This window comes from Stegostoma tigrinum, chromosome 4 (assembly GCF_030684315.1).
Source record: "Stegostoma tigrinum isolate sSteTig4 chromosome 4, sSteTig4.hap1, whole genome shotgun sequence".
Lineage (NCBI taxonomy): Eukaryota > Metazoa > Chordata > Chondrichthyes > Orectolobiformes > Stegostomatidae > Stegostoma > Stegostoma tigrinum.
In genome coordinates, this window is record NC_081357.1 from 61,352,005 (window position 1) to 61,361,779 (window position 9,775).

Consider the following 9,775-nt stretch of genomic DNA (forward strand, 5'->3'; position numbering starts at 1 on the left):
CAGAGATAATGGGAACTGCAGATGCTGGAGAATCCGAGATAACAAAGTGTGGAGCTGGATGAACACAGCAGGCCAAGCAGCATCTTAGGCCTCTGCTATGTTCATCCAGCTCCACACTTTGTTCTCAAGCTTCTTAATTGTTGCTGGAGATGTACCCATCCAGGCAAGTGTGAAGTATCCCATCACACTTCTGATTTATGCCTTGTAAATGGCTGTGGGGAGTCAGGAGGGTGAGTTACTCACTGCAGTATTCCTAGCCTTTGACCTGCTCCTGTTCCTGTAGCCATTGTGTTTCTGTCATGAGTCCAACTGAGTTTCTGATCAATGCTAGTTCCAAGGATGTTTATGGTGGAGGATTCAGTGATGGTAAAACCATTGAATGTCAACAGGCAGGGGTTAGATTGTCTCTTATTGCAGATGATTGTTCACTGTACAAAAATGCCAACCAATGTTTCTTGCCACTTGTCAGCCCAAGCCTGAATCTTGTCCAGACTTTGTTGCATTTGAACATGGACTGCTTGAGTATCTGAGGAGAAATGGTGCTGAATCATTGCACAATCATTGGAGAATGTCCTCACTTATGACCTCTTATGGAGGGAAGGTCATTTTTGAAGCATCTGAAGATGGTGGTGCCTTGGACACTACCATGAGGTACTCCTGCAGAAATGTCCTGGAGCTGAGATGACTGACCAGCAACTACAACCATGTTCTAGGTATGTCTCTTACGAGAGGAAAGTTTGGTCCCTGATACTGATTGATTCTAGTTTTGCTCAGGCTCCTTGACATCATTCTCGATCAAATGTGGCTTTCATGTCAAAAGCTGTCACTTTCTCCTCACCTCTGGAATTCAGCTGTCTGTCCCTGTTTGGACCTGTAATGAGGTCAGGAGTTGATTAGCCCTGGAAGAATCCAAACTGGATGTCATGGAGCAGGTTATCACTAAGAGGGTGCTGATTGAAAACACTATAATGTAGAATCTGGACAGTGTGAAAGCAGGCCATTCAGCCCATTGAATCAACATTAACCGTCTGAAGGACATCCCCACCCAGACCTACCCTCTACCCTATACCCCTGCATTCCCCATGGCCAATCTGTCTAACCTGCAGACCTTTGGGCTGAAGAAACACAGGCAGAAATGGGACAGATGTGCAAACTCTACACAGTTGCCCAAAGGCGGAATCAAACCTGGGTCCCTGGTGCTGTGCAGCAGCAGTGCTAACCTCTCCAACACATCCCTCACCTTCCTGGACCAACTCCAACACATGCCTCACCTTCCTGGACCACTCTGTCTCCCTCTCAGACAACCTCCTAGAAACCAATATCCATTTCAAGCCCACTGACTCCCACCCACAGCTACCCAGAATACACCTCCTCCCACCGACCTTGCTGCAAAAATTCCATCCCCTGCTCCCAATTCCTTTGCCTCCGCCGCATCTGGTCCAAAGATGAGGCATTCCACTCCCGTACATCCCAGATGTCCTTACTTTTCAAGGACCACAACTTTCCCCCCACAGAGAATGGTTGAGAATGCCCTCGACTATATCTCCCGCATTTCCCGTAACTCATCCCTCACACCCCGTCCCCACAATAACCACCAAAAGAGAAACCCCCTCGTCCTCACATACCACCCACCAACCTCCTGATCCAATACATCATCCTCCGACACTTCAGCCATCTACAATCCGACCCCATCACCAAACACATTTTTCCATCCCCACCCTTGTCTGCTTTCCGAAGGGACCACTCTCTCCATGACTCCCTTGTCCGCTCCACACTCCCCTCCAACCCCACCACACCCGACACTTTCCCCTGCAATTGCAGGAGGTGCTACACTTAGAACATAGAACATTACAGCACAGTACAGGCCCTTCAGCCCTCGATGTTGTGCCGACCTGTCATACCAATCTGAAGCCCATCTAACCAACACTATTCCATGTACGTCCATATGCTTATCCAATGACGACTTAAATGTACCTAAAGTTGGCGAATCTACTATCATTGCAGGCAAAGCGTTCCATTCCCTTACTACTCTCTGAGTAAAGAAACCACCTCTGACATCTGTCCTATATCTTTCACCCCTCAATTTAAAGCTATGCCCCCTCGTGCTCGCCATCACCATCCTAGGAAAAAGGCTCTCCCTATCCACCCTGTCTAACCCTCTGATTATTTTATATGTTTCAATGAAGTCCCCTCTCAACCTTCTTCTCTCTAAGGAAAACACCCTCAAGTCCCTCAGCCTTTCCTCGGAAGACCTTCCCTCCATACCAGGCAACATCCTAGTAAATCTCCTCTGCACCCTTTCCAAACTTCCACATCCTTCTTATAATGCGGTGACCAGAACTGTACGCAATACTCCAAGTGCGGTCGCACCAGAGTTTTGTACAGCTGCAGCATAACCTCTTGGTTCCGGAACTCGATCGACTTCACAGGCTTCAAAATCTCTCCTCCCCCCACTGCATCCCAAAACCAGCCCAGTTCGTCCCCGCCTTCCTAATCTCGTCTTACTCTCACCTATCCCCTCCTCCCAACTCAAGCCGCACCTCCATTTCCTACCTACTAACCTCATCCTGCCCCCTTTGGCCTGTTCGTCCTTCCCAGGCTGACCTATCCCCTTGCTACCTCCTCACCTACACTCACCTCTACTGGCTCCATCCCTACTCCTTTAACTTGTCTGTCTCCTCTCCACCTATCTTCTCCTCTATCCATCTTTGATCTGCCTCCCCCTATTTACTTCAGAACCTTCTCCCCATTCCCCTTTTCTGATGCAGGGTGTAGGCCTAAAACGTCAGCTTTTGTGCTCCTAAGGTGCTGCTTGGCCTGCTGTGTTCATCCAGCTCCACACTTTGTTAGCTCTCTCTCTCTCTCTCTAACCACTGAGGCACCGTGTTGCCACATGGTTGATGACACATTCTTCCTCTTTACTGATGGTCAAGAGTAACCTGATGGGATAGTTGGATTACTCCTGCTTTTTGTTTACAGGCCATAGCTGGGCAATTTTACACATTGGCAGGTACATTCCACTCTTCTAACAGTGCTGGAAGAGCTTAGTCAGGGGAGTAACAAGTTCTGGAGCAGTACTATTGCCAGAATGTTGTCAGGGCCCATAGCCTTCGCAGTATCGCTTGCCTCCAACCATTTCTTAAGATCACGTGAAGTGAATAAGAATGGCTGAGGACCGCTGGATGAGACCAACATGGCTCATCCACTTGACACTTCCAGCTGAAGGTTGCTGCAAATATGTCAGCCTTATCTTTTGTATTAATATGTTGGTCTCTTCAATCATGGAGGATAGGGATATTTGTGAAGCCTTCTCCAGTGAGTAGTTTAATTGTTCCCCATCATTCATAACTGGATGTGGCAGGATGCAGATCTTAATTTGAATCTTTGATTGTGGAATCACTTAGCTCTGCCTAGCATCTATTGCTAATGCTGCTTGACATGCAAATCGACCTATTTGGGAGCTTGGTTGAATCAGGGTGACATTTCATTTTTATATATGCCCAGTACTGCTCCTGGCATGCTTTCCTGTACTCTCCTTGAACAATGGTTGATCCCTGGGCTTTGTGGTAATGGTTGAATGGGGGATATGGCAGGCAAGAGGCTACAGATTGTGCTTGAGTACAATTCTGCTAATGATCGTCCATAGTACCTAATGGATGCCTAAACTGGAGTTGCTAGATCTGTTTGAAATCTGTCCCAATTATCACGGTAATAGTGCCACACAACATGATGGAGAGTATTCTCCCTATGAAGGCAGAACTTCATCTCCATGAGGACTCAGCAGGGGTCACTCTCACAGATAGAACATAGAACAGTACAGCACAGAACAGGCCCTTCAGCCCACAATGTTGTGCCGACCATTGATCCTCATGTATGCACCCTCAAATTTCTGTGACCATATACATGTCCAGCAGTCTCTTAAATGACCCCAATGACCTTGCTTCCACAACTGCTGCTGGCAACGCATTCCATGCTCTCACAACTCTCTGCGTAAAGAACCTGCCTCTGACATCCCCTCTATACTTTCCACCAACCAGCTTAAAACTATGACCCCTCGTGCTAGCCATTTCTGCCCTGGGAAATAGTCTCTGGCTATCAACTCTATCTATGCCTCTCATTATCTTGTATACCTCAATTAGGTCCCCTCTCCTCCTCCTTTTCTCCAATGAAAAGAGACCGAGCTCAGTCAACCTCTCTTCATAAGATAAGCCCTCCAGTCCAGGCAGCATCCTGGTAAACCTCCTCTGAACCCTCTCCAAAGCATCCACATCTTTCCTATAATAGGGCGCCCAGAACTGGACGCAGTATTCCAAGTGCGGTCTAACCAAAGTTTTATAGAGCTGCAACAAGATCTCACGACTCTTAAACTCAATCCCCCTGTTAATGAAAGCCAAAACACCATATGCTTTCTTAACAACCCTGTCCACTTGGGTGGCCATTTTAAGGGATCTATGTATCTGCACACCAAGATCCCTCTGTTCCTCCACGCTGCCAAGAATCCTATCCTTAATCCTGTACTCAGCTTTCAAATTCGACCTTCCAAAATGCATCACCTCGCATTTATCCAGGTTGAACTCCATCTGCCACCTCTCAGCCCATCTCTGCATCCTGTCAATGTCCCGCTGCAGCCTACAACAGCCCTCTACACTGTCAACGACACCTCCGACCTTTGTGTCGTCTGCAAACTTGGACAGATACATCTGCAGGGAGCAAACTAGTAAGGATGACATCAAACATGTGTTTCCCTCTTGTAAGTACCCTCAGCATCTGCTGCAGACCCAATCAAGCTGCTATGTCTTTTCAGGCCTGACCAGCTCAATCAGTACTGTTGCTGCTGAATCACTCTTGGTGGTAGACATTTAAATACCCCATACAGAGTAGATATTGCACCTTTGCCACCCTCAGTGTTTCCTCCAAATGTTATTCAGCGTAGAGAAACTCTGATTCATCAACTGAGGAGGGCAGCAGATGGTAATCAGCAGGAGGCTTTCTTGCCCATGTTTAATCCGATGTAGTGGAGACTTAATTGGATCCAGAGGCAATGTTGAGAAGTCTAAGGGCCACTCCCATAAATTATTGTGCCACCATCTCTGCTGGGTCTGTCCTGCCAGTGGGAAAGGGATGATGATGATGGTTTCTGGGACATTGTCAAAGATGACTCAGTATGACTTAAAGGCATTAGCTTAATTTGGCTTTGAGGCAGCTCTCCCACTTTTGGCACTAACCCCCACTTTGCAGAGTGTACAGGCCAGTTTCTGCCATTGTTGTTTCCAGTGCCTGAGTCAATGCCAGGCGGACTATCCAGTTTCATTTTCTTGTTGAGACTTCATAGCGATTGATATAATCTGAGTGGCTTTCATGGTCATTTCACGGGGCAGTTTAGCATCAACGTCATTTGCTGTGGGTCTGAAGTCACAAGTAGGCTAGACTAGGTGAGGATGATAGATTTTCTTCACTGAAGGACATTAGTGAGGCAGGTGGGGTTTTTTTTCAATCCCAACAATTTGGCAAAGATTTCACGTTCATTAGTAGATTCTTAACTCCAGGTTTTTTTTAAAAATTGAATTCAAATTCCACCATCTGTCATGGCCAGATTCAAAACTGTCCCCCCGGAATTCAGCTGAGTTTCTGGATTAATAGTCCAGCGATAATACCACTGGGCCATTGCATCTCCTAATTTAAGTTCTACAGTTGCTTTTCTAGCTGACAGTAGTTGAGACATCAAGCTACTCAATGAAGAGACTTCCATATTATGCTTCCATATCATATACCTATGAGCCATCTATCACATCCTCAGGATCTCCCAACCAATTTGCAGTACTTTTGCCATGTAATTAAATATCTCTTTTGTTTCTTTGTAGTGTCAGTTATTTGAATGCTGTGTTAGCCATCAAGAGAAGTCTGCTGCTGTTCAGACAATGCCACAGGATTCACTTTTCTCCGTGAGACACAGATGACGTCGGTTCTTCGTTTAACATGTTAGATAGTACCTCAGTACTGCAGTGAAGCTGTGCTGAAACCCCTTAAGTGAGATTTGAATATAATTTTCTCAATCAAAACTACTACCACTAAGTCAGATACCATCTGGTAAAGAGTTGGCAACTCTGCCTGCTTTTAGATATTTTTCAATCAACCAGTCAGCCAACTCTGAAACAGATGAGACCTGAACCTCTGTTCACTGGTGTGGAGATATGGATGCTACGCAAGTATCACAAGAGCCCTTCTGCAGGACGTCTCTTCATTCTTTCACAGTTGTCTACCCAACAGTAATTACACATAATTGAGAAGCCTGAGTTTCATTAACAACTCTTTTGTTGGTCCCACTGTCTTTCTCATCGTTTACTCCCTATCCCACCCAACTGACGTTTTCCCAGCCACCATCAGTTCTGAGCAAGGGTCACCAGACCGAAACATTAACTCTGTTTTCTCCTCCACAGATGCTGCCAGACCTGCTGAGCTTTCCCAGCAACTTTGTTTTTGCATCTGTGTTTGAGAAGCCTGAGGCCATCGAAAAAAAGAGAAATATTTTACATTCATTGGAGTTATCTTGGATCTGATAATTCCCACTTTTTTAAAGCTCTAAATGGTTATATTTGCACTTAACCAAATATAAAGCTGCCTTCCATACCTGCTGCAGCATTCAAATACAAGGGTAGATGTGTCTTGTTGCAAATGTGTAGAACCATGATGAGCTCACACCTTAAGTATTGTGCAGACTTTTTGGTCTCCTTATCTGAGGAAGAATGTTCGGACTGTTGAGGGGGTGCAATTGAGTCTTGCCAGACTGATTTTTAGAAGCACAGGACTGATGTAAGAAGATCCTGGATTGGTTAGGACTAGACAAGGTAAACACAAGAAAGATGTTCAAAATCAGGGTCACAGTCTAAGGAATAACATACGCCATTTAGGATTGAGATGAGGACATGGTGAGCCTCAAGAATTATCTGCCACAGAAAGCAGTCGAAGCCAAAGCACTCAAGGTTTTCAAGGAGTTACGGTTATCGGGACTAAAAGAATCAAAGGATATCAGAATAAAGCAGGTACGGAATACTGAGTACCGATCATACTGAATGGCAATGCAGTCTTGGAGGCTCAAATAACCTACTCCTGTTCCTATTTTTCAATGGCCATTCTCCTGGTCACCTGTTATAATTGCTGAATAAATGAAAATAAATTTAATCACTGGAATTAGTAAGTCTAAATAAGCTGTTGGAATCCGGTTTGATTGCTAAATGCATTAAGGGTTTAACAATCTAAATCAGAATTCTGAAAGTTATTGGAGAGGAAAACAGATGTGAAGTGTATCAGTACAATGAAGGAAAACACACTTCTGAACCACTGTTTACCCATTTCTCCCTCTAAAATTGCCATGAGTCCATTCTTTTGCCACTGACTGCATCCACGTACACATAAGCAGGTACAAAGAAATTACATTCTTTTAGGTCTTTGAGGTATCTCACATACAAGGGCCAACAGATAACTGTAATATTTTCAGAATTGAAGTAAGAATGGAGGGAAAGTTAGGCATAGCTGTGAAAATGTTTTGAATATTGTGTTGCATAAGCCCCTAAGAAAACTCAATTTTGGTGTATTTTACTGGCAGTTCATCTTTCTAACATCCAAACCAGAGCCGAGAACAAATTAGAAACCTCAAACCATATTTCGGCTGAATGCCCTTGGCCAAGTTCAGCAGTAGCAGATAGAAGTCCTGGCCCATTCAGCCAAACTCAGAAAATCTATACTCGCGACTCTTAATTTTTTTAAAAAAAATTCAACCTAATTTTTCTAAATCAACCTGCTCAAAGATGTTATTACACAGCTTGAACCCAGGTGTCTCGGTTCAGGGGTAGGGGCACTATCACTGCACCACAACAGGGCCCCCCTGCTCACAACTCCAAATGGCATCAAAAGAGAGAAATCAGTTGTTTAAAATAGCTCTGAATTGACACTCTTATCTCTCCTATCACAACAATTCAGGAAAACAGGCTACCAGGATACACTGAAAATTAAATTGGAAGGCAAATCCTAAAAACAATGCTGTGCTAATAGAAGATGTATTATTACATGTTGATTGCTTTTAAAATATCTTGCAAAGTCAATGATTTGTAACCTTAATACCTCTTCTGATGAGTTTTAGATGTAATAAAACGGGAGAGAAATACACAAAATGCCTCTAGTTTCAAATCAAATGGTTGATACACAAACTGGAAAACAAGTCCATAATCAATTAAGTAACAAGCATGAACTTCCCCCATCTAGATGAGTAAAATTAAATTGTTAGCACAAATAATTTCAATGATCCTGCTTTTTGTCTTCCAATGAGCCTTTATGGACAAAACCTGCTTCACATTTAAAAGAAAAAAAAAACTTTCATACAAAGGCATTTTTTTTAAAAAAATACATTTGCCATTACATACTAATTTTACTAGTTGCTGCTTTTGAGTATAAGGAAATGTGTTGACTTTTATGTACCAATATTCATAAACAATATTTCATCTCATTATACAGATGTATATATTATGTATTATATTCATAAACATCAATAATTTAACCATCCCCCTAGGGAAAAAAGACTAGTAAACAAAAAAGGAATATTGAGGGAGAAAGCAATATTACAAGATGTCCCTGAAATTCATTCTGCCACTAAAAGTCAAATGTAGTCACTAAGAATTGATCATAGCTTTAGGCCAACACTTTAATTGGTCTGACCCTTTTGTGTTGTAATTTTATGTACTCAATAATAAATGAGAGAAGATTCATTTTGAACTTTCAGATGAAACACTATTAACTAAGGAATATTTTCATTAACACGACACTTGAAATCAAAGCCATTTAAAGTAGAATACTGTACAGTCATCTGTCCTTCATTCTCCAATGACATTTGAACTGGAACACAAATGTACAAAATATTTTGTAGACAAGTCTTAAGTGCTTCTGTAATATCATTAGAAACCACATTTCTGATACTTTTGCAAAAGTTCTCACGGCGGGCGTAGTTTATCTGCGCCATGACTGTAACAAATGTAGACTTTGCTTTGAATCATAAGCAAAACATCAGACATCACCTGCTGGGAATTTGACAAGGAGAATGCATTTTACATCACCTCCTTGTATAGGTTAGTTATGTTGCACCTTCATACTGATATAAACCAGTTTCACTGGTTCTACAGAAAAAGTGGAACATGAAGGTGCTTAATTGAATGTAGCCCTTCCAGCAAGTAGCCTCACTTCAACCAGTTGCAAGTGCAAGTTAAACAACCTGGGAGATTGTTTTTAAATATAACTAGAGCAAGTATCAATATTGTCAGCTTTGTGTCAACATTAAAATTTAACTTGCCTTTCAACACAGCTCTCCAGAGTGTTGCTAATGCTGATCACAGGGAAAACAGAGACTGCTGATGGAATTCTAGTTCATTAGCTCTGCACTACTGTGTACAAGTACTGAGCTTGAAATACAACAAAACTCCGAAAACAACATATTATTCACGGGCACATTACTGATCAAAAATCTCCAGAAATGGAAGAATGGAATACTTAGTATGACTAGTGTTACATTTAAATTTGCCTCAAGTTCTATGGTTTTGTTTTCTTCTTCAAAACATTGAATGAACACCCGAAATAAATTTCCTTAAAAGGCGATATGGTTTCTCATTGATTAAATAAACAAACCTGGGATTAAGTCTTTTAAAAGTGTTTAAAAATAGTAACATTGGAGATGAAAACGTTCCCATATGCCATCCGATTTACACTTGTGTTACTGGACACATCCTGTATA